The sequence below is a fragment of the Urocitellus parryii genome, chromosome X (assembly GCF_045843805.1).
Source record: "Urocitellus parryii isolate mUroPar1 chromosome X, mUroPar1.hap1, whole genome shotgun sequence".
Classification (NCBI taxonomy): Eukaryota; Metazoa; Chordata; class Mammalia; order Rodentia; family Sciuridae; genus Urocitellus; species Urocitellus parryii.
The window spans coordinates 54,125,953-54,153,608 of NC_135547.1; positions in this window are offsets into that span (position 1 = coordinate 54,125,953).

A 27,656-nucleotide genomic window follows, 5' to 3' on the forward strand; every position below is an offset into this window, starting at 1 on the left:
AAGTGAAAAGACAGTAGAGTAACATGTTTAAAGTAATGAAAGAAAACATTGTCAACCTTGAATTCTAAACCCGGTGAAAATAACTTAAAAAGTGAAAAAAAAAAACCAAAATGTCTCTATACATACAACAGCTGTAAGTGTTGAACACCAGAATATCTTCACTACAAATAATGCTAATTCTTTTATTTAAAAGGAAAATGCCAAGAGATGGAAATACAGATCTATACAAATGAATGAAGAACACTAAAAATGATAACTAAGTGGCAAAATGTAAAGAATTTTTCAATTCTTTTAAAAAGATAAGTGACCATTTAAACAAATTAAGAATGTGTTATGAAATTTAAAATATTTAACAACAATCACTAAAGGCATGAGGCATGAAATTAAAGTGTACCATTGTAAAGATTTTATACTATATGTGAAAAAGTATAATATCACTTGAAGAAAGACTGTGAAAAATTAAATATGCATACTATAAACCCTAAAACTATCACTAAAATAGCAAAACAAAGTTGTTTCTAGTAAGCCAAGGGTGATGAAAAGAATACACAGAAAAAAAAAATCTCAAAGAGAGCAAATAAGGATTATAAGCAGACAAAGAACAGAGGCGACAAAGAGAAATCTTACATAAAGATGTTAGTCTTTAACAATATCAACAATCATATTAAATATAAAGGTCAAACACGTAAGAGCCAGAATTTCTCAGATTGGATGAAAAAAAGCAATGTCCAACTATATAGTGCCTATAAGAGGCACACATAAAAAAGTTGAAAAGGACAGGAAAAGATATAACATGCTAACCCTAGTCAAAAAGAAAGTTGGAGTGACTATATTAACAATGAACAAAGTGGATTTCAAGGCAAAGAATATCAAAAGGGTTAAAGAACATAATTTCATAGTGATAGAGAGATTAAGATATTGTCAACAGAATAATATCAAGATAGAACAATCCTAAATGTCTATATATCTTATAATAGAGCTTACCAGAACTTCATATTACAGGACACAAAAATAGATATAACTGTAAGGGAAAGGAACAAACCAAAAATGTAGTCAGAGATTAAAATACCACTCTCTAAATAACTGATAGACTAAATAGTCAGATGATCATCAAGGATATAGTAAATTTGAACAACACTGTTAACCAATTTGACCTAATTGACATTTATACAACATTCCACTCAATAGCAGCAAATACATTCTTTGCAAATGTTAGAGAACATTTACTGAATAGACAATGTTCTGGGACACAAAACACACCCATTAAACTTAAACAGATTTAAATCATACTAAGTATGTTCTCTGGCCACAATGAAAGTATATTAGAAACCATTAAAAAGTGGATGAGCCCTCAAGTATCGCCAGTTTGTAGGTCTTACAGACTTGAAATGAGGAGACAGCAAAAACATGGAACCCAACTACACAAAATTTAATATAAAACTATGGTGAGACTTGTTATGTTTATACATAAGTCTAGTTTGTAATCTTGTTTACCTAATCCTTATTTGAGAATTATGTGACAAATAAACACATGAAATAAATATGGTTGTTTTTGTTTTGTTTTTGGCAGTACCGTCGTTCAAGAAAATCTAAAGCATACAACTTAAGCTTAAAATACAAGTGACCAGATAGAGAATGAGAATTAACAGAGTCTTAAAAATGAAAAGTAGGAATGAAAACACTGAAATTCATTGAAAGGGGGAAATTTCTTTTTTCCCTAACCATGCAACCTATTCCAATAAGAATGATGAGATCCTTCACCAACTAGCTGTCACAATACTTACATAGAAACCGAATGCCACAAAGTTAAAAGCTCTGCTGATTGTGTCTAGTGTAAGGACAAACTCTGAAGCACACTGCAAAGACATGACCATCAACTGTAGCAGATAGGCCCTTTTGTTTATTTCAATCACAAGTGAAACTGCTATTTCAGAGCTTAGAAGGCAAAGAAATAGCTTCAATCCATGATAGCTATAGAAACTCATTCACTTATCAGGTGAACAGCTTGTTTATGGAGGTATCTTCATTCTTTTCAACATTATCCATTATGTTATTGTTGATTAAATAGTAGTATGTGTCCATTGTAGAGAAAAAGTTAACATTAGCCAATGAAGAAATAATTACTTATAATATCATAATTCGATTAATCACTGTAGGCACATTTAGTATATTTCTTTCCTTTGAATACCTTTTCTATTACAGAGCACTTATTAAGTCCCAGACACTAATTAGATAATTTACTCTTCACAATGCTATAAGTACTATTATTAACCCCATTTTTAAATAAAGAGAATGAGGAACAGAGGGTTTAAATATTTCCCCCAAATCAGACACATGACAAGTTTATACTGTTGTACATTTTGCTTTTTATGATGTAAGATTTCCATGAAAATAAATACTTGTATTTTTCTAAAATATGAAGAATGGTAGCCTTTGCATACATTATTTTTAAAAGTCTCAAAATGTATACCTATCTATAAAACAGACCGAGAAAAGAGTTGTGAGATTGAACTCTTGAACAGGTATTTAAGGGACCTAACCACTTGTCTTTATCTCTTTCATTGGAAACCTTTTTTTTTATATGTATTTTTTTAGTTGTTGATGGACCTTTATTTTATTTATTTGTATATGGTGCTGAGATTTGAATCCAGTGCCTCACACATGGTAGGCAAGTGCTCTTCCACTGAGCTATAACCCTAGCCCTCATTGGAAACCTTTTAAATCACATTGAGTAACCTCTAAGCCTTCACAGAGCAGATTGAAAATCTTGTTCTACCACATTGCATTTAATGGTCCCATATTTTCTATTCAATAGAGGCCATTATTTATTTACTGTTAAGTATCATATTATTTGACATTCAGATTGCTTAAATGCCTGAAATTCAGTTGTATGACATGATTTTGTATTTCCTTTGATTTCTTTCATAAGTCCAGATCAACTCATTTTATTTTTTCCTATCATTTATTTCTGTTTATGGTTTTTTAATTTCTGATTCAAGATGCATTTTTATTTCTCTAAGTGGCTGAGGATACTTTATACCATTTGAAGTATTTGTATATAATTTTCTATTACTCTGTGGTTGTTTATTGGTGGTGGGGGTTTGGGGAGGATGTCAGGGTCAGTACCTAAAATGTTTTGATTCAGTTTCTAGTGTGTTGTTATAATAAATTTTTATGAATATAAATTGATTTTCACATCATAATTGCATGAACAGGGATGAAATTTGGGGTGGCTTATAAGATTCCTAGTTCAATCACAACCTACACTTCCAGTATGGCAGAAGCAAATTTTCAATGAATAACTTTGGTTTACTGGTGCTTGGTGGTGGTCAGTGGAAAAATTGTGTCATCTAATTATTTAGTTCTTTTGATTTCTGAATTCTAAATATTCTTTTCCTACCTTCAATATTACATCTCCTAAGAGCACCTCCCCTTTCCTTTTAACCTCTTCACACCCAGAAGTAAGGATTTTCTATATTTAAATAGAAGTATTTAATGTTATGGAAAGATTTTCTTGACATATCGATAGAAACCATGATGTACAACAGTATGCACTTGCCTAATGTCTGGCTTTGGTCAGGTATTTAAACCCTCTGTTAAAACATTATCTCTTTAAAAACATTAAAAACATTTATTATACTTTTCTGAGATAAAAGTCCAGTGGTTATCATTTCACTATTTTCAGTAGATTTTCTAATTTGTGGAGTAATTTGAGCTTTGCTCTTCTCTTTTTTTTTTTTGCATAATTTTCCCAGAGTCCCCTCACTATCTGAAGAAGACTTCAGTAAATTTCAGAGAGAGATTTGCTGACTGTGGATTTATTTTTGAATTTTTTTTTTTTTTTTTGTATCGGGGATTAAGCTCAGGGGCACTCAAACACTGAGCCACATCCCCAGCCCTATTTTGTATTTTATTTAGAGACAGGGTCTCACTGAGTTGCTAAGTGCCTTGCTAAGTTGCTGAGGCTGGCTTTGAATTTGTAATCCTCCTGTTTCAGCCTCCCAAATTGTTGGGATTACAGGTGTGCACCACTGCGCCTGGCTTATTTTTGCAATTTAAGGTAATGTGAAGGTTGTAGTTTTTCTGTCTTCAAGTTACATGGCTTTATTTCCATGTCTTTTATTTGCTCTTTTAGCTGACATGTGCATTTTATTGGAGGATGTTCAATCATGGGTACCAAAAAATAAAATAAAATAAAATAAAATTAACAGGCAACTAATATATGTGTGTGTGTGTGTGTGTGTGTGTGTGTGTGTGTGTGTAGGTGAGGGGGTGGGTGGGAGGAAAGAAGGCTAAAGAGTAATGTAGAAGGCTCTAGTGCAATAGAGCTTACCTTAAAAACAGGAACAGTTCATCATTAATATGCATATGAGACAACATCATGGTAGTTGCCTGGATACAAATAAGAGGAAGTCAAATAATGAAAGGACTCTGATGCCCCAGTAAACCAAATTGAACTTTTATAAAGCTCTTAGGAGATTTCTGATGATCAGCCGGTTTGGAAGCCACTGCTTACAATAGGTACAACCATAGAGTAAAAACATTTCAGCTATACCTTTTCACACTTCTTTGTCACTTCATTTATTTGCAGACTTCTATGCCTTTTTTCTTTATTAACGTTATCTTTAATTGACACATAATAATTGTACATATTTCTGGTGGAAATGATGATAATTTTATGCATGTAAACAACATCTAATGGACACAGCATGGTATTTAAAATTTAATTCTTAAATATTTATCATTTCTTTGTGTTTGGAGTTCACAAACTCCTTTCTTCCAGTTCTTTATACAATTTATAGCGAGATGTTATAAACTACATTCATCCTCCTGTGCTGTAGAACACTAGAATTTATTCCTCCTGTCTGTCTGTGGTTAGGTACATTATCCAACTTCCTCTTTCTTCCCTCTTTCCTATTCTTCCTAGACCCTAGTAATCAGTATTCTATTCTCTTTTTCCATACAATGGAAGGGATATTCTTTTCAACACAGTGTTTAAGAACAATAAGCAAGTAAAAGCACATATGTTTAAACATGCTCTTGACTCTTACTTAACGGATTGAGTTCCAAGTTTTCAATTATGTGACTACCACAGTGAAACTGATACAGGTGCACTTAGATAGGTTGGAAATCATAATCTAGAAATTATATATCCCTTACATATTTTTCATATATATATATTTCAAATACTCTAATCATTCATCTATTACTGTTCTCAAAAGACTAGACTTCTAAAACATAATAATTATTTCAAAGTTACCATAAGTTACCATTAGTGGTATATTTGTTGCTCAGTTAAAATTTTTATAGGTTTATCACTCTGGAGCGATGAGTCAAAATGGGTTAACATCACATGTAAAAATGAACACAAAACTGATGATAGACCTAAACTTAAAAATGAAAACCCTAACCTTTCTAAAAGAAAAGATGGAGAAAATTATATTCATAACTTTATTTTGCCTGGCATATCCTTCCTCCTTGTCTCAAGGGAAAAATCTCTTGTTAATCATCTAAAACCTACCTGAAATACTTTTTGTGTGAATATTTTGCTAATTCTCCCATATATACTAATTTATTATTTCTTCTGTGGTTTTGGAAAGCACTGTGAAATGTTCTATTATAGCATATAATTGTACTGTTAATTATTGATGCATATTCTTTTTCCTCCACTGGACTAAGTGGAGGAAATAAGTTTCATTTATTGTAGCTTTAGTATTTTCATATCTCTCTCTACCTAGGACCTTGAACACAATAGAATCTCATAACAAATACTTGTTGAATAAATCATTTGGTAGTCTCTCATATGACACTAGGAAAAAATGCATCAGTATTGGTCCTAAAGTTTCTAGTACTTAAAAAAATAAATAACATTAAAAATAACACCGCACATATGTTTTATTTTTAAACAATAAAATGTTAGAATTCCTGGGTCTATTACTTCACTTATTTTTTTCTCATGCTGAAATGATATAGAGTTTTTATAAAAGCATATGCATTTGTCTTTCTTATCCCTGTCAAGTCTGATACATGGAGTATCTTTTGTGCTTACCAGGAAGGGCATTTAGCCAGAGGGACCCTCTCATCTCACGCTATGATTTTCTTGTGTCTTCCATTGAAAACCACAGAGTAGAATTATATCACTCACTCAGAACTTTCTGAAGTCATTTCTGTTTCATGTTGCCATTACAAGGAATTTTTAAGCATTTCTTTAAACTGTCAAGTTAACAGGCATCTCCCTCAATAGGATACAAGTATATCAGGTTGACACTATAAGTGTATAATGAAAAGGTCTGTCCTAAGAGATACCTTATCATTTACATCATTTCAAATGGCCTTGTAAAGCATTTATTTCAGGCTTTAATATTCTCTTTTGCTAAACTCTTTGGCGTGGCCAATTAATATTGCTTCTAAGTGTCCCACTGGGGGAAAAATATGTTAAGGTGAAAGGAAAATTAAATGGAAGGGTTTTTTTTTCTTTTTAAAAAGTCTATTTTCAAGCACTGAACTATGTAAGCTAATTTGGTTGCCATCCATTTTTCTAGTAGTTTTAAAGTTCAATTTGGTTCACTGGGGCATCAGAGTCCTTTCATTATTTGACATCCTCTTATTTGTATCCAGGCAACTACCATGATGTTGTCTCATATGCATATTAATGATGAACTGTTCCTGTTTTTAAGGTAAGCTCTATTACACTAGAGCCTTCTACATTACTCTTTAGCCTTCTTTCCTCCCACCCACCTCCTCACCTATACACACACACACACACACACACACACACACACACACACACATTAGTTGCCTGTTAATTTTTCTTGAAAGAAGTACCCCAATTGCTGGCATTTTCCAAAAAGGTTTACTTTAAAGAAAATGATAAAGGACAAGTTTGCTATACTAGACATCTGCAATCAGATCCATACCATCAGACTGTGCTAAAACATGTTCAAATTATAATTAGTCAATAAGGAAATCAAGGCAACACTTTCAAGGTGGTTTTGATAAACAACTTAGGATCATCAAAAATGAGGTACTCTCTATCCCAAAAAAGAATAACATCTCTGCTTATTACAAATATGAATTATTCATTTGGCAGTTAGGGAAATATGAAGTTCTCTGAGATAGGGAAGTGCTAAGTCTGGGAGATTGTAAGCATTTTGAAAGCATCACAGCATCTCTTTCAAAATTCAACAGAAATAATGATGTTTCACTATTCTTTTCACAACAAAAAAAATCTGATAAAAATGAGAATGTTACTAATTAGAAATCAGATGCTTTCTCCTGGATGCAAATCATACATATAGATACTATTTCAAGGGAGAAACAGATGCAATTTTAAGTACAGTTATAAAATTAGAGTACAGATAAAACCTTAATTTTTGAAGAATGAAAGACTGAAGCTCTTTTCATTATTCTCAGTGTGTTTTCAGAGATCAAGACATGGTCACTTGAAGCATTTTCATTTAAGAAAAACCATTTGTTTTACTGGAATTCTTCAAAAGCTTGGTCTGTGTTTTAGAGGATCTAAATAACAACAAGGCATAATCGTTAACTTCAAGCAGCACACTATTGACTTAAGGAGATAAGATCTAAAAATACAAAAATAATGAGAGTTCCAAAACAGAAGAACAGATGGTAAATATTCAATTAGTCCAGAATATGTAGACATCATTCATGTCGATGTTGTTGTGGAAGGCCTCCTAGTATAATAGGGCTTATTCTGAGTGCAGAGGAATGGGTTAGTTTTAGATAGATGAGGACTATAAGGGAAAGTAGAGAATGAATAGGAAGAGTGTGCATAGCCAACTAACAGATAACTCTTACTAGAGTGAAGGGATCTATTAGGAGGTAAAACACAGGATCCTAAAAGTATACATGGGATAGGAAATCAAAGTCCTTGAATACCACTTGAAAGAGTTCAGATACTGTATCCATGAAGGTGCCTGAGCAAGGGCTAGTTATCAATGAAAAACCAAGGTAGATTTTTTAGGAAGATGAAGCTGACCATAACATGAAGAACAATTTTGAATGGGGGGGAGGGAGTTCTATGCTAAATTTGTGAAAGAATTCGAGAAAATTAATGAAGCAGGACTCAGTGAATAATGGAATGTAATAGATTATCTCTTTTAGAAAGGTATCATGGTCAAATAAGCTTTGAAAATATTACATACTTTACCTTTTTGATGTATCAGGACACATATTATATTACTACAGGGTATGAGAAGTCCCCAAGAAAAGAAACATGTTTGGTTTTATTTAAACTACTGTTTACAAAGCTTATTTATTTTTTTACTATAGAATAACAACTTGAGCTTATAGATATAGTGTCCCAAAGAACACACTTTGAGAAATATAAGCTTGTTATGTTGCTAGCTATCTTAGTCTATTTTGTGCTGCTATAATAGAATAGCCTGAGACTGACTGATTTATGAAGACCCGAAACTTACTCTCTCATAATTCTGGAGACTTGAGAAACCCAAGATCAAAGTACTGTCATCCAGTGAGGGCCGTCTTGCTGTGTCATCATATGTCAGAAGGCAGAAGGAGAAGAGAGGACAAATGTGTCCTTACATAGCAAAGGAATGAAAAAGACAGAATGCATTCCCACAACCTCATTTAATGGTGGCACCAATCCATTCTATTCATGAAGGCATACCCCTTATGACATAAACCACTCCTCAAGGGCCACATCTTTCAACACTTGCATTGGGGATTATAGTTCCAACACATGAATTTTGAAGGGGACACATTCAAACTGTAGCAACTGCAAACACGGAGTTTTGCACTTTAACAAGGGACAGGGCCTAATCAAAGGAATCAATCCTAATAATACAATTTAAGATATTATCATGAATCATAAAGAAAAGTTGCTTTGATAGCATATTTTTCCATATGCACAGCTGACAAATTATGTCACTTATACAAAAGGTTAAACATGCTAACCACACTTCACATGAGTTCAAGAAATGACTGTTCTTATACTCAGTAATTATAATATGTGTATGTTCATAATCTTGATTATTTGTCAAGTCTTTAAGTCATATTTTTAATTGACTATTGGGACATTTCAACATAGTATGAAAGCTATTGTTTTCAACTAAACCTAACTATGCGACATTCTGAAGAAGTCAAAACTATGGGGATAAAAAAATGGTCAGTGGTTTTCAGGGGTTAGAATATTAACAGGTAGAATGCAAAGGTTTTTTTTTTTTTAAATGGATTTGTGAATTAAGTTAAAGAAGCTAAAAAGAAAATCATGTAAAGAAAGGAAAGGAGGCTAAAAGAAGAAAAAAAGGGGAAGATGGGCAAACCCAGCAGTTATTTCTCATCTTTCTTAGAAAAGTATCATGGTGTTACCTTCTGTGAAAGTGCTGCTAAAATTCAGACTTGTGTTTTATTTTCACATCCACAGAGTAGAGATAATATTCCTAAATCCTTGCCTTGGGACCTGATTGAGCCCTCAAGCCAAATTCCTTACAGTGCCACAAAAGAAGTATTAAGGTCAGGTAACAGGGCACTTAAGGGGATGGAATAACCAACCCCATATTTGGGAACCTCAGCCTTAGTGGGAGTCCTGGGACTCTCTCCTGTTAATGTTCAGTGTAAAAAACAAAACAAAACAAAGCAAGCAAACAAACAAACAACAACAAAAAACCACTCAGCCTTTCTGAGCCTCCATACTTTCTTCCATAAAGGACTTATTTTTTTTGTTATTATCTTAGTTTTAAGAGTTGTTTTAGATATGCAGGAAAACTGAGTGAAAAGCGCAGACACAGGAATTTTATGGTAGTAAAACTAATCTGTTTGATACTATATTGGCAGATACATTCCATTATAAATTCATACAAATCCATACAAAGTATACCTCCAAGACTGAACACCAAGGTATAGTATGGACTTTAGGTGATAATGGTGTGTCAGAGTTGATTTATCAATTGTAACACATGTATCACTGTGGTGTAGGATGTGGACAGTGTGGGAGACTGCATGTGTGGGGACAGGGAATGTGTGAGACATCTTTGTATCTTTCTCTTAATTTTGCTATGTACCTAAAAGCTACTCTAAAAAAATATGTTTCTTAAAATAGTAAACAGGAGACTATTACTGTGATGTTGAGGTACAATTTTAGTCAGCTTGTCATTATGACTAAAACAACTGACAAGAGTAAATTTACATGAGGAAAAGTTCATTTAGGCCTCATGATTTCAGAGGTCTCAGTCCATAGATGGCCAACTCTATTGTTCTAGACCCAAGTTGAGGTAGAACATCATGGGGGAAGGGATGGTAGAGGGAAGCTGCTCCCTTCGTGATGGGGTCAAAAAGCAGAAGAGTGGGGGAAGATGCCATTGGTAAGATGTAGAGCACACTTCAAGTGACCCACTTCCTCCAGCCCTCTCCCACCTGCCCAAATTACCACCTAGGCAGACCATTCAAACTAGGATAAGCTGATTAGGTTAGAGCTCTTATAATCCAGTCATTTTATCTCTGAATATTCCTGCATTAACAAAGGAACTTTTAGAGGACACCTCATATTCAAACCAAAACACATATGTACCTTTATTTAGGATATGGGAAGCACCACATAAATGAAAATAATTAAACTAAGTTTCATCAAACTAAAACTAAAATTCATACTTCTCCTTTGCTCATCAAAAAACATCATTAGTAAACTGAGGTGGGGGGAGCCACATATCAGGCAAAAATATTTGCAATACACATATTGGGAAAAGGGTATAAACCAATTTATAAAGAACTCATAACTCATAAGAATATACAAATACCCTAATAAAAATTGGGAAAAAAACTTGACATGTATTTCAAAAAATATACATAGATGAATAATAAGTAGATATAGACGAGTTCAACATCATTATACATCAGGGAAATGTAGATTATGAACCACAATAGGATATCACTTCACACCTACTAGAATGGCTAAAATTAAAAATACCAAAAAAATAAATGTTAGCATAGATTAAGACCAATAGATTAATACAATTAAGACCATGTAATCCTAATGGAATTATAAAATTATATAATGACATAGGAAAATTATTTGAAAGATTCTCATAGAGTTAATCTGCCCTATGATACATTCCTAAGAAATCACTCAACAGAAATGAAAACTTATATCCACATATATACACAAAATGTGGTTAATGCAAAATTGTTCATAGCAGCTTTATTCATGACAGCCTCAGACTAGAAGAACTTAAATGTGTGTGAGAACTACTAAATGGCAAAGAAAGTTATGCAACATTCATAAAATGAAATACTATTCAGTAGCAAAAAAGGAACTTATAGTGCTACATGCACCAACAAAGATGAAATTCAAAAACACTATACTGACAAAGCTATACATAAAGTACAGTTCTCTATGATTTCATTTATATTAAATTCCAGAAGCAAAACTAATCTATAGTGATAGAAATAAGAACAGCATTTGCCTCTGGCAGAAATGAAGGTGGGGAGGCATGGGAGGAACTTTCAGACCCAAAGGAACTTTCTGAGGAGATGAAAATGTTCTATATATTGATTTTGGTGTATTGAATATATATATTTGTCCAGCTTGCCAAACTGAACATTTAAAATCTGTGTTCTTTATTTTATGTAAGTTATAGGTCAAAAACTTCACACACACTATAAGTAAAACACAAACAAGAACAAAAGGAAAATTTTATTTCAAAGGATGCCAGATGTGAGGGCACAGGCCTGTAATACAGTGGCTCAGAGGCCGAGGCAGGAGGATTGCCAGTTCAAAGTCAGCCCAAGCAATTTAGTGAGGCCCTTGGCAACTTAGTGAGACTCTGTCTCTAAAATAAATATAAAAAAAGTGGTGTGGATGTGATTCAGTGGTTAAAGACCCCTGAGTTCAATCCCCCATACCAAATAATAATAATAATAATAACATCATCATCAACAACAACAATCCCTAATTCAGGCCTACTCTAACATGGAACCTAGGACAAGAGAACAAATGGAGACCCATATCACATATGTCTAAATATTTACACTGTAAATCAGGTTAAAAATTGGAATAAACTATGTTCTATCTTCCTACATCAATAAATAGACCTAAATCATAAAAACAAAAAATATGTAAAATGACCACAGGAATAGGAGGAGGAGAGAGAGGCAAGAAATACTGGGGAATAATATTGGCCAAATTATATTGTGTCCATGTACAAATATGTAACAACAAATCTGACCATTATGTACAACTTTAATGCACCAATTAAAAATGTGGAGAGAGAAAAATGTATAAAGCTATGATTTCCATATGACTGGGAGATGATAGAACCACAAAGTTGATAACTTGTTACTATATATGTCTGAGTGATCCCTTAATGGGCCAGGAATGTTGGATGAGTGGTAAGATGAAGAAGTGATATGAAAATCATAAATTGATATATACTATATAATCCTTAAAATTAGCTTTTCTTGACTTCTCTTCAGCAACATTATTATGATTCTATAATAAAGATGTTTATATATGTTGAATCTATTGATGGTAATGAAGTGAAGGATTAAAAATATAGTATTTGAATTATTGAATTATTTCATCATATAACATATAATATCATATGATAAAGTTAAAATATAAAAAAAGAAATTATTTTTAATATGTATTGGCAGTTATTTTTCTTCTGACTTATCTATTAAACTGCTAAATACTAATTATGATTAATTCAAAGCTATTTAAATAAAGCTGCAGTTTTTATTTTTTCTGAAAATTGAACTGAATGTATTAGTTTACATAGACTATTTACATTTCTATCATCCATATTACATTTCTATCATCCATACAATTAGCAATGTAAATTATTAGTATCAATGCTTCATGCATGATATCTCTAGTTCTACCTTTATGTACTTAAAGGCATATGAATTGTTTAATATTGTAAAATGTTCTTTAGCTGCATTGTGCAACTCCTGTGAATACCATGCCAATCCATTAATTCCTTTAGTATCATGAACAGGAACATGAAAAAAATCAAGAAAACATCTTGTGGGCATTACTGAGAAATAATATCTCCCTGGGGAAGAAACTAGTCATTCATGCCATCTAGAAAAAAGATTTGAAAAGTTTTTATGTCACCTAACCAGTTCTATAGCTCTAACATTCAAAGTGGCTGCATGGTCAAATATGTTATATAGATGCCATCATTTTACCCCCAAAGAACAGGTCAAGAGATACAGCAAAGAATTGCCCCCAAACATAGACACTGGCTGTAGAAGATGTTTCACATATGGATCCCAAGTGCCAGAGACTACTCTGTATTCTTTAATACGTTTATCCTTTGGGTGCCCTGGTGCATGCTCTCAGGATGGTGGTACAACCCTTGGTAGCCTCTCCACTTTTAGTTTCTTTCTTTTCCATAATTCCACACATCATGTGGAATGATATCGTTTCTTCTGTCATGTTATGCTTCTGCTCAAAATCTTTCCAAAGTTTTCTATCTGCTACAGAATGAAGCCCAACTTGGTCACCCTTGCATTCAAGAATATTTACAACCTAGCTTAAGTTTCTTTTCCAATCTCTTCTGTTTCTTAAAGCAGGTCTCATGTAAAAAGATTTTACATGTTATCCTCCTAAACACAATCTTGTCTTCTTTTAAAACTTGTAAAGTCCATTTAAAGCTTTCCATCTTTCTTACCACAATGAATCCTTCCAGATTTGGCTTAAATCCTACTTTCCTAGTGAAACCTCCCCTGGAAAATAAGCCTAGCATTATTCTTTCTCTTCTGTGAGTCTTAAACAATTATTGCCTATGCATATTAATTCATTGTTTACTAAATTATGTTCTGTCTTCCCCCAACAATGGGCTGTTTTATACCTCTTTGTGCCTGTGAACAATGCATTGTACATAATAGGTAATTAATGAGTACTTGCTGATACCATGTTTAAGTGATAGTGTAGCTCACTAGACAGGAATCATTTAAAATACTCTGCATCCCAAGGGATTGTACCATAGTTTGGAAACATTTTTATCTCAAGTAACCTTTCAGTTTCACTGTAATTAATAAAAACCAGGCTCTCAGGAGTTAAAGATGCCTTTGAAATGCCTGTCTTTAAATTCTATGTGCAATTTTTAATCAATGATATCATATAACTATAAATAAGGATGACTATTTAGAGAAATGAGCCAAGTGAATACTGGGCTATTATGGGTATGTCCAGTCAAAGAAGCCATGGGAGCTGAAGGGGCTGTCATAGCCCTACATGTTTTCTTTGTGAGTTCATTTTACTTTAATTGCATTTCTGAGCAGCATCTAAGTTTACAGTGGGAGATAAAAGTATGGAAGAAAATAGTATAGTGTTATGACTATTTTTACAGCCAGTCTTTATTGGTTATTCACAATAAAAAGCATAGCATATTCAGGGTGCATTAATAAAAAATGGGGACCATAAAAAGCTATTAAAACAGAATGTACATTATGTTCACTGAGAACGATATAGGATCTAGGTGTCATTATTTTTTCCTCCCCAAATAAGGTATAAAGCAAAGCACTCAGAATCCAGAAGCTGAAATCCAAACTTCAAAGTGTGCTCTTTGCCATCAATGTCACATGGGCACCACAGGCTTTGGGAAAAAAAATCCATAAACCTTATGCCTTTACAGTGCTTATTTACTTGCGCATTTGATAAAGTGTCAATCTATTTAGCAAGACTTAGTATATGCTGGCTGTCAGTGTGTGTGGCCAGGGGGATTCAAGGATTTATCAAAGACACCAGTTCCTTTTCCCAATTATATAATACCAGGGAATTTCTTTCTATCCCCTGTGAGCAATAAAAATGTATATATAATGATCAGAATTGTGGTGCTTCTGACAAAAGTTCAAGAAATTTTCTTCTCAAGAAGCCATACTTCTGTGGGAAAAGTTTTGGATACATTCTGTATTGACTTTCCTTGCATGGGCTTTCTACCGAGACTTCAAAAGCCTGTGGAAATTTATAAATTGCATTATATATTTCTGAAAGCAAATACCAAAAACATCTATATATTCTTTGTCCTTGCAAACTATTTCCAAATGGACAAAGGACAAGTCTGATAATCCCTCCCAGACGGAAAAAAATCAACCAGCTAAGTGACTTTGTCACAGAAACTGACAGAACTAACAGTTGATTCTTGTTCTTGTAACCAATTCAACAACTCTGCCTTTCTGGAGATATTCCAAAGGGCCTCATGTTAGGAATTTGGCCTTCCTGGCCAAGGATGATCCTATTTTAAATTCAAAAGTGAAATCAAACCAACATAGTTTGCCTTGACATGTTTGTGAACCTTCACAGCCCTTACCTGATTTATTGAGGAAAGGGAATTTGGAAGTACATGAAAGTTTACCCAAGGCTTTCTTTGCAATGTAAAGGCACTTTCATGGTTGTTTTAGATTTACTCTTGAAACTCTATAATAGATTATAAAATTTTCCTAGGTAAAGAGTTCCGGGCTGGAAGAGAATTTATTTGAAAAGCTTCAATGTTTTTCTAGTCGACAGTGAGGCTGGGAAAAGGACACTGCATGATCAGTCTTTTTACTGGGAACCTTGGATTTAACTAGAGGCAGGATAAAACAAACAATGGCAAACAAAGGAAAAGCTAGAGTTCCCGGGTAGAAAATACTCACAGACACCACAGAGAGGTCCCCCAGCTGATATCATCATCCTACTCTAAGTCCTGGTGCCAGAGTACATTAATTGCTTATAATTAATACTACTTTAATATCTAATAATTCCCCTGCTCCTCAGTATTAGGGCAGTTATCACAATAGAACAGATATAACCATAAACATAAAAGTCAATAGATGTGATATACTCACACTAGACTATTTATGACAAAATGAATACCTGGGTCATTCGCTGGTGGCAAACACATTGTGAGAATTCAAAGAGATGATGTTTAGGTACCTCTAACTCTTTTTCTTTGTACCTGGGATTGAACTCAGGGACACTCTAGCACTGAGCCATATCCCCAGTCCTTTTTGTATTTTATTTAGAGACAGGGTCTCACTGAGTTGCTCAGCATCTCTCCATTAATGAGGCTGGTTTTGAACTGGTGATCCTCCTGTCTCAGGCTTCGGAGTCAGTGGGATTACAGGTGTGGGACACCATGCCTTGCTAGGCACCTCTAACTTTTAAAAACTCTACTTACAATTTGCCAGAAAAGTTGCAAAAATAGTACAACTCCCATGTACCCTTCACCAGAGTTATTAATTGTCAACAGTTGCTACATTTGTTCTAGTGTGCTTGGCTCTCTGGAATAACATTCAAGGCTTTACCAATTGCTTAAAGCCATAATTGACTATAGCATACTCCCTAATTATTAGGAACAGAGAAAATGTAAGTACAATGTAACAGTAATGATAACAATGGTAAATGATAATAATATTAAATAATAAAATTAAACAATCACAAGAAACTCATAAGGTATTACCACATTCAGGTTACAGATGAATAAACTGAGGTAACAGAACTAGGAAGTGGTGTAGCCATGATTAAATTCATATCTATCTTACCTTAAATTATCTGCAAATATTATTAAGTCTTTCCCCTTATGAACTATGGCAAGGAGACTCATTTTTCTTCAGTCCTATTTAATCTGCAATAGGAATCCCATAAAAATTAAGAATAGGGAATTCTGGTCACTTGGGAATTCTCTATTCTTATGGGTTGAACAATCTAATATGGGAACATGAATCAAACAAAACTACAGCTCTGACAATTTATCTCAGAGTAAAAAGTTTAATGCAAAATCACCCAGTGCTAACTGAAGAAAATCCCAGTGTCTTGTCCTTAAAAATAATATCCTTTTTAATCTGTAGAATTGTACCATTCACATTTTTCCATTTGGGAATAACCAGTATTATTGTTGCTTGTTTCAACTGTCAATTGTCTATTCCCAGACTAGCCTTATTTGAATGAGCAATTCTTAGAAAGTGGCTGCTGTCCACCTAAGACCATGCCATTTCCTTTGCTAATAGCAGTTCTGAGTTTACTACTGTCGAAGAGATCATTAGGGAGATAGTAAAAGTAATGAGGGTAAAATAAAATAAATTTATCAGTGACTCAATCTAGAAGTTCAAATCACTAAGACATTGGATTATTCTAAGTGACTGCCATATTGCTTAATGATTGCTGAAAATATTAAAAATTCCAGCATGAATTGTCAGCAGATATGTTGCACATGTGTCTTTGAATGAATATGTAGCATATATGGTGTGGGTGTGCCTGATTTTTCTAAAAAAGTCCTTGGCATCTTTTGATTCTAAACTCTATTCTCCCAAAGTGACTTTATTTCTGAAAAAGGAGAACATTCTTTGTAAAGTTGGAAAATTGATTTTTGATTTTCCATTCTGAGTCCTTTTGCTTTAACCAGCTATTTTGTAGCAAGTTACCAAAGATCCGTCTTTATTTCCATTAGAGAATAGGAAAAGATCAAGAACCACAAATGATCCTGAATGTACACTGAAACCAAGGCAGGCTCAGAGAATTTTGAATGTTCCAGTGACTTTCTCTGAAGAAATAAGTTCTAAAATTGTTTTCTGGAGTTTTCAAGAAATAATAGAATATATGACTAATTTTCTAGACTTTAAGCCAAGACTGTTCAATTGAATTGCTTATGAGTAATAATTCTTAGGTTTCTGTGTTGTAAAAGTTAGAAGCTTGAGCAAGTTTATACATCATCTTATCTGGTGAGCCTTAACTAATTAAGTCAATAAAATATATTGAAAGCCTGCTATACTATAGGCATAAAGAATACTAAAATTAAGATGACAAAGTTTTATTAGTAATATTATTAACAATAATAGAAGATACTATTTATGGAATGCTTACTAGTAAGATTCACCATGCCAAGGGTTTTATATGAATTTATAAAAATTATATCTAATATTCCTTACAGAAACTTTGTAAGGCAGGTATTACTATCTTCATTTTAAATATGAGTAAGGCTTCCAGAGTTTAAGGAGCTTACCAAGTGGCAAATTTGGAATCAGAACCCAGGTTGAAATCTTGGGCCTATAGCCCTGTGCCTTGTTATACTGCATCACATAGAAGGAGACATATTTATTCAATAAGCGCCCTGAAGTTTTACAAATGCTAATATGAAAGGTTAACCAGTGGAGCATGAAAGGGGGCATTTATAATAAGGCTCCTGGAGAGTTACAGTGATGGTAAAGGACTGGAATACTATTTCTTTATAGGGATGAAATCTAAACACATTAACCAATTGAAGTAATAAGCTCAAAGTAACATCTCAGAAAAGTTTATTTTGGGGTAATCCAACAGATAAGTTTTGGAAAGAACACAGTTGATTAAAAACTCCCAGAGCAGTTCAGGGTGAGTATGAACTAAGATCAGTGCTATGCAATATGGTACCATTAGCTGTATGTGGATATCGAGTGCTCAAAATATGGCTAGTGGAAATAGAAGTGTTCATTGAATGTAAAATACATGTAGGAGATTGAAGATTTATAAAAGCATGCAAATATTTCATTAGTAATTGGTATTCATTATATGTAAAAATAAACTTCACCAGTTGGTTTTTATGTTGTTGAATGTGGTGACTGGAAAATGTATAATGGCACAATATAATTCTATTTATGGCTTATATTTCTACTGAAAGGAGCTGGGTTAGAGTTTCTTCTCCTGACCTCTTAAACTAAAGCAGTTTAGATTTTTATCACTAATGTCAATCCAAAAAGAAAAGAGTGTCTAGGTAAGGCATCCATTCCTACAATTTGCTACCTGCTTTCTTCAGTAGTTAGTGAATCATAATCACTCTTTAATCATCACTATACTAAATAAAAAGTTCTTCAGAGGTAGTTTTGGGTTTTAATTACCATCAGAGGTATGTGACCCAATGTATCACTCAACAAATCATTGAATGAATGATTTTAAAAATTTTAGTTCCAATACTGAGTCTGAGTTCTTTTTCAACAAACATGTAGAACAACTCAACTATTTTATTAAGTGTTGCCTTGTTTTAAATCGTCACAGAAAGCTCTGCATTTACTAGAACAAGCAATACTTCTGTTGTTTATAATCATTTTGAATCTCCTTTTCTGGCCCTGCTATCTCAATCTGTTGGATATTCTCAATGGTGGAATAACTGACTTTGAAGATTAGATGAACAGAGTAACAAAGCTCTTATAGATAAACTTGTTGCCATAGGCTTGAGCTTCCTTCCCCCAAATGAGCATATTTCTCTCACATCAAGTTTCTTCCAGTCATATGTATATATATTCATGATAATTTATTTTGGCAGAGAAAACAGAATCAAGAAGCCAACCAAGTCAGCTTTCTGGGTCAAGTTACCCACCTGACTATTCAGTGAAGCTTCAGCTTTCATTTTTCTTGCTCTGAGTATTGATTATAGTTTTTAAAATATATAAGTGTGGCACTGATACTGTGTAGTTAGAAGAGTTGCCTACAATAGTTGCTTTGAGCCAGAATGCTGTATCATGCATAGATGAGACATAATTTCTCATTTTTTTTTCTGAGAGTACATGACCTAGTATCAACCCTGGCTCTTAGTGCAAGTAAAAGTAACAAAAAAGAGTAATTTGCACACCTCAAAAAACTTCATTAAAAAGCCTTGGTACCCCTCTTATATTTGTCATTCTATCTTAGAAGCTCCTCCTAGTTTTAAAAATTTCTTTCAAATTGGAACGCTTTGGAGGGTTTCCTGCAAACCTACATCACTTCCTCTTCCTCACTTATAACATATTGTATTTTATGGCTTTCTTGAAGATAAAAAATTTCTTAAAAATTTTGCTGGCACACTTCTATTCATCTTTAAGGAATGTGATTCATAGTTTGAATTGGTTAAAAAAAACTCTGATAAAAACAAAATTCTGATTTTCAACATGCATTTGGGGATGGTGATTTTTATTTAAAACAAATCCTATGTTAGTCAGTTCAGGCCACAATCAAGATACCATAGATTACGCTGCTTACACAACATACATTTATCTTCTCACAATTCTGGGAGCTGAAAGTCCAAGATCAAAATGCTAAAGGGTTAGTTTGTGGTGCAACATTTCTTCCTGGCTTGCAGGTTGCCATCTCTTCATGATGTCCTCACATGGCTCTGTATGTGTGAATGTGTGAGGGCACACACACACATACACACATAACTGATTTCCATGACTCTTCCTCTTTTTTAAAAAAATTATTTTTTCTATTTGTTTTTTTTTTGTTTTAATTAGTTACACATGACAGTACAATGATCTTGACATATCATACATTTGAATCAGATGGGGTATAATTTCTCATTTTTCTGAGTGTACACGTTGCAGAATCACATTGGTTATTCTATTTGTTTTAATTAGACATTTCAGTAGAATGCACCTATGCACTTTGATATATCATACATAGATAGGACACAATTTCTTATTTTTCTGAGTGTACATACTGTAGAATCACACCGGTCATGCAGTCACATATATACATACAGTAATAATGTCTGTTTCATTCTTCCTCTTTTAATAAGGATACCAGTTCATCAGATTTGGTCCTCCCCCTTATGACCTTATCTAAGCTTAATTAACTCTTGTAAAGGCTCTCACCAAATCCAGTTACATTGGGGGTTAAGATTTCAACATAAGAATTTGAATGGGATACAATTCAGTCTATAACATTCTGGATGGAAACATCATTACCATTATGATAAGTACTCCCTGCATTATGCTAAAATATTTACATTACTTCACTCACTGTAACATTTCTCTTTTTAGTAGCCATCCAAGTAAAAACTTTGGTATAAAATACATTCTTTTTGGTTTTGTAAGTAATACTTTTGCATTAAAGTATAAAAATAATGTAACATTTTCCCCAAACCATAAGCATTTTGACAGTAGACATTTTGACATAAATAATGCATACAAGTCTCATAATAATTTAAATAGAAATATACAGAGATGGTGTTATAAATGCTATCATGATATAAGATAATGAGGAAATTTAATGACTCCATAGGGACCAGGTTACAAAATTAAAGTATGCTAATATAACATGTTTCCATACTAATGAAGGAAACAAAAAATAATTCAAAATGCTAAAATACTAAGTATTAAACTTAGATTTTCAGCTATGGCTTCTGAAGATGTAAATTAAAGAGTTTTTAAAAAGCTATACATACTTTTCTGTTTTCAAAGTAGAACTGCTGATCATTTAGAAACAACTATCCTAATTGTGGTCAAGTTTGCTTTTGCCATCATTATCATATTTATTAAGTGTTCTAATGTTCAAGGCACTATGTTAGACGTTTTACAGGACATTGCCTAAGACCCAAAAATAATGTACCATGGCACAGTCAATCCAGTGTTTTTGTCCATTTTAACAATCAAATCGGATCAAAGCACATTCAATCTGATGGATTGCCGCACAAGCAATCATTAAGATGGTCTAAACTACCAAATTGACTGTGCCACGGCCAATTGAGTAACTCTCTATAGACCTGGACATAGAAAAGGCACAGCCTCTGATCTTGAGGTAATTACTTTCTAAATCACTAACACATTATCATTATAATACCAAAGCAAACTGATGAAACATAATGGCACTTCATATTTCTGGTTCTAGTTAAATGCTCTGTGAATGTAAGTAAAGTATTGAAATATCTCATAAAGAGTGGCCAGAAGTGGTCAAGTGTTGAAGGCCCAAACCACAATGAGTTGCTTTAGAAGTTTGGGCTATAGTAAATGGACCTTACAGACATATTTGTAGAAATAGTTTTGAGCTAAGAGTCAGAAAACCTGGATTAGGGGCACACTTAAGCACTCAAATAATACATAGTGAGTGCTTACTTTGTACCATATAATACAGAAGGAATATAATACCTTGCATAAGTCACTTGATATCTCAATCCCAGTTTCACTGCATCTAAAATCAATATAATAATCTGAATACTATCCACCTTATTGTGTAATTGGGAGAATCTCATGAGGCCATGTAGGTGAAGGGTAAAAGTATTCTCTGATTAGCTTGAAATCAATCAATCCATCAAATTATGCAAGTCCCAAGTCCAAAAAACAACTACAATTAACATTTTGGTGTACTTCTTTCTCATATTAATTTTCACATTTTTTATTTATGGACTTATGACTCATTTAAAATTTGTTGGTAATATATCTTCTTGAGAGCATTTTTCCTCACCCTTAAAAACTTCAAAAATATGATTTTCATAATGAGAAAACATGGATGACCATAATTTATTTAACGAAATCCTTGTTGTCAAATATTTAAATGGTTTAATTTTTTGCAGTTTGAATAATGTTGTTATGAACAACCCTGTATATATATCATTGTCCTCAGTTCTTATTATTTCCTTAGGATATATTCTTAGAAGTGGAATTCTTTTTTTAGTGGTGTAAATCCATTTGAAAAGCTTGATACACATTTTTAAATGTAAGAGAAAAAAAAAAACAATGACAATAAGTTTGATGGGTCAAAAAATGACGCCTTATTGTTTCAATTTGTAGTTTTCAAATATGATTAGTGACATAGAATGTGTTTTGTTATGTTTATCAGCCATCTTAATTTGTCTTCTGTGAATTATCTATTTGTATTCCTTACCTCTTTTTCTATGGGAGTGTTACAGTCAATTTCCCCTTAAAATGTATGAATTTTGTCTGTTATAGATATTAACCCTTCATCTGCCTCATTTATATTCCTAATTTGTCCTGTCTTTTTAATTGATTCCTGCTGGTTTGGGGTAGTCAAATATTTATGATATTTCATAAAGTTCACTCTATCAATCATTGAATGTTGCTTTTTTATTATTTACATGCTAAAAAGTTTCTATCCATTCTAAACTGACCTATACTAAATTAAATTTTGTCATTAAAAAATTCTTTTAATATAATACACAGCAAAGGTGAGGTTTTCACTAGACTATGGCATAATCTCTTTTCTCCTAAAAAAATAGTATAGTCATGGAAAACTATTGGTAAGCAATAACTATAATTCAATGTAATGAACTGTGGCCCATGTTAGACACTCAGAATATACTTGTGGGTTGAATGCATGGGTTTTCCATTTTCAAAACAACCAAGAGAATGCATATATTTGAAACTCAGTTACTCAGATAGCCATGCTAATTCTTCCCATTTTGTGGATTCTGAAAGATAACAAAGTAGACTATTTTTTATCAAATTTTATATAATATTTTAAAATTCTTTGAGACAGGTACCTATACTCAATAAGCTTAGACTGGGGCCATAAACATACAATTTAGAATATTCCATATATCTACCCTCTCCCCAGCTCTGCATCCAAATTCACTGATCTAGCATATAATAGCAGATCTTCTCTTCTGCTTACAGCATACACACTATAGGCATTAATAAAACATTTTTAGAGAAATCTTATCCAGATTTGAGAGAAGCACAATCTCAATGTCATGAATTCTTCAGACAGTTCTGAATCAATCAAAATAATATAGGTTTTAGAGTACAGCCGTTTTGTGTGATGAAACATTTAATGATCATACACACCTTGGCTGATTTTGTGCAGAGAGCATATACTAGTAAACACCTCATCTGTGCCCCATTTTTCATTTATTATACTCATAAACCTTGAGAAAATTTAAGATCTGCTTGCTATTTAATAACATCTAAAATTTTCCATGATATTAAACCTGTAATCTGGATTCTCTGGCCCTGACTTCTGAAACTCAAGTGTTAGATATCTAGAGTTATATAGATACAGTGAAAAATGAGTTCAGCTTCTTGAAAAATCTATCAAAACAGGAAACATCTTGAAATAAATAGTTATGGCTTAACAGGTACAACATCAACTTTTGCCTCTTTAATCTTGGCATGAAATAATATTCTTAAAGTGATAAACAATGAAATACCCTTCTCTTGTTCTCTTTAAAAGAAGTATTTTTGTTCAAATCATCACAAAACAAATGTTTATAAGGTAATTATGTGCTCGCCAAATGCTGATATTCTCATCAAATATCTGCCTCTGTGGAGTAAAACATGTGTCCTTCTCATGGGCAACTGCCCATTTTAGCCTTCACTTACAAACAATACAAAGGAAGTGTTTCATACTTAGCAGGCCAAAAAAGAAAAAGAAAAATTTATGTAGGCCTATAAACAATGGATTTAACCTTTCAATAAACTTCCCTCTTCTAAAAAACAAAGGTTTGAGCAAGAGAAAAATGTGATGGATAGCTACTCACAGCATCTTAAGTTCATTTTGTATGCACTGAATTTCTTCTCATTGAATTTATTCTAGGAATGTTTCTGCCCAAACTGGGACAAGCATTCCACTAAAACAAAACATACTCTTAAGGAAATGGCCTTTAATAATTGACCTCATGGACCAAAAATATTTATCTCATGAATGAAAGAATTTTATTTTATTTCCCTTAAACATCATAAAAGCAAACAAATACAGAAAAATTGAAATCTGTCTTGTACCTTAAATATTTCACTTTTTTTATTTTGGCTACTGGAGATTGAGCTCAGGGATACTCAGCTACTGAGCCACATGCCCAGCCAGCACTATTTTTTTTTTTTGTATTTTATTTAGAGACAGGGTCTCACAGAGTTTCTTAGTGCCTTGTTGTTGCTAAGGCTGGCTTTGAACCCATGATCCTCCTATCTCAGCCTCCTGCACCACTGTGCCCGGCTTCACTTATTTTAACATGTTAATCTTTTTAAAAGGCAACTTTCCTTGCAGCCAACAATATAATTGTTCTAGTCAGCTTTTTCACTGCAGTGACCAAAAGACCTGACAAGAACAATTTTAGAAAGGGAGATTATTTTGGGGCTCATGGCTTCAGAGGTCTCAGTCCACAGGCAGCCTACTCCTTTCTCAGTGAGATCTGAGGTGAAGCAGAACATCAGGACAGAAATATGTGGCAGAGGAAAACAGCTAGGAACATGGCACCAGGAAGCACAAAAAGAGTTCCTCACCAGGGACAAAATATATACCCCAAAGGCACTCCCCCAATGACCCACCTCTTCCAGCTACATCCTACCTGCCTTCAGTTACCACCCAGTTAATCCCTCTCAGGAGATTAATTCAGAGGTTGAATTAAGGCTCTCATAACCAATAATTTCACCTCCTTCTTGGATTGTCTCACACATGAGCTTCTGGGGGACACCACAAACCTAAACAATAACAATAGTTTAACTTAGTAAAGCAATGATATGGATATGAATATGCAACTCTATAAGTGCAACCATCTTTTTGCATTTTTGAATTTTAATATCCCAAAAGCCATGGCTAACTAATGATGCTATCAATCTCATTTCACCCATTTCATTTGACAATAAGTATGGTAGACAATAAGCTTAGCAATTCACATTTCTCTCCTTTGCGGGTCTCTTTTAGTTTCCAAACCATTCCACTTTCAAGGACAATGATATACAGCTGTTTGCCTCCCACATATCATTACCACTCTCCATGAGACTATGCTGACAGAGCCAAGAAAAGCAGAGAGCTGTGCACTTATTAAGTTAAATTAATGATATCATACTGTCAATCAAGGCAATTCAGGCAAGGATAAACTGTTGGGATTTTCCAAAAATCAACAAATAAGTATGCAACCTGTTAGCTCTATACACAAGGCTGGGCAGAGTTCAAAAGTTGAATGACATTGGCAATGATCACTGTAATCACATAGCATTGGTCATAGAAATAAATCACAGTCACTACATCCAAAGTGTCTGGCCATCATCTCATGAAGGGTTCCACTTGCCATAATTGCTGAAGCACAGAACCTATCAAATAAGTGACAAAGAAGCTGGGCCACTAACTTCAATTTTCAATCATTCTTTGAACTACACACTCCCAAGAGTTTCTGACTTAGACACCTCTAGGCTATCTACTCTAACATAAAGAATCTTAGAAGTTCTTGAGAGCCAATTATTAAAAGGGTGCTGATTTTAAGAGTTTTAAATTGTTGTTCATGGACCAAAGTTAAGCACTCATTTCAGAGTGCAGGTTCTTATAACTTTTTTAAGCAACACCTATTTATAGGTATCAAATTTGTTCCTCTGTCAGAACAACAGAGCTAGACAAATTTTACTCACTGATTGATAACTTAGCAGTCACACTCCATTAAAAAAATGTATTTCTATCATCACACAAGTGCAATGACACAAAGGGAAATAATATATATTGTGGTAGTTAACATGACTTTGAATTTAACCCTGGATCTTCCCATTAGTAACCTTGGGCAAGTTATTTAATATCTGAGCATCATTTTCTGCAGCTGATGTTTACCTCAGAGGGATTAAATAACTGTATATTACCTGGCATATTCTAAACACTCAAAAAATGGCAGCCTGTAGTGTTAAAGGTGTTGGTGGTAGTGTCTAGGGTAGTCCACATATTCTTGAATATTCCTTCCATCAAAATGTAGAAATACATTTCCCCTTGAATACGAGTGAGCCTTAGTAACTCTCTTTTATCACAATATCATAGAAATGATAGCGTGACTTCAGAGGTTATAAGAAAGCAAATACAGCTTCTGCCTGTTTCTGTCTCTTAATCTCTCTCTCTGAACAACTGCCAGACATGTGAATGAGACTTGAGATGACTTTAGCCTCTAAACCTCCCGGAACTGATACCCAGTTGAACATAGATGAATTGTTCTCCTAAAGCACTGTCCAAATCACAAATTCATAAGCAAAATAAATGCTATTGCTGTTGTTTCAAGCCACTAAGGTCTTTTTGTTGTATAGCAACATATAAGTGGAACATCATCTAAACAAAAAGGAGACTGGTCACCAAAATCTAGCAGAATTGTCACTTCCTTTGTATGCTAAGTTATAAATCACTATCACCACCACAGTAAATAATTGTCCAAAAATATCTAGCTTACAAATCAGTTTCTTTTTATTTATTTATTTATATTTTTATGTGGTGCTGAGGATCGAACCCAGGGCCTCACATGTGCTAGGCGAGTGCTCTACCACTGAGCTACAACCCCAGCCCCACAAATCAGTTTGTTAAGAATCATCTCACTAGATGCCTATAACAACTCTAAAGATAAGAATGATCACCAACTCATTTTATAGAATAAAAAGTTCAGAGGTTAGCTAATTTACACAAAATCATTTAATAAGTGATGGAGTCAAATTTGGATTCTAAGTGTTAATCTTTATCTCTCTTTATCTTGGATTCTCCTGTGTTAATCATTTTCTTCCCCAGGGCCAGTAAGTGTCATCTTTGGTGGTCATTTGTATAGGATTTCTGTAAGTTTACTTGCAAAACAATGATTGACAATGCAGTAGATTTGGGATACAGAAAAAGTTTTTTTTCCATCAAATAGCTAATAATAGGAGAGGTAGCTAGAAGCATGTGACACTATATGAAAGTCATAAAAATGGCAATGATACAACACAAATATCTACAGCAAATATTGCCCTTGAAGAATCACTCTCAAGAACTAGCAATAATAGCACTGTTACATGGTTGAGGTATCTGTCAGGCATGGAAAGAGCTGCTTGGAACAGATTAAGGGTCAAAGGATAAAGTGCTAGAAAAAGAGCTTTCATTATTTTCATCCCTCAGCAATAGGAAGCACATGGCTACATGTAGGAACCAACTCATATTTAAAATTGGAGGTGCTAAACAAAATAATAATTTGGGAAGCTCTGGGCAGTTGAAAAGACAGAGGACAAAAAACAGATGTTTCTGATTT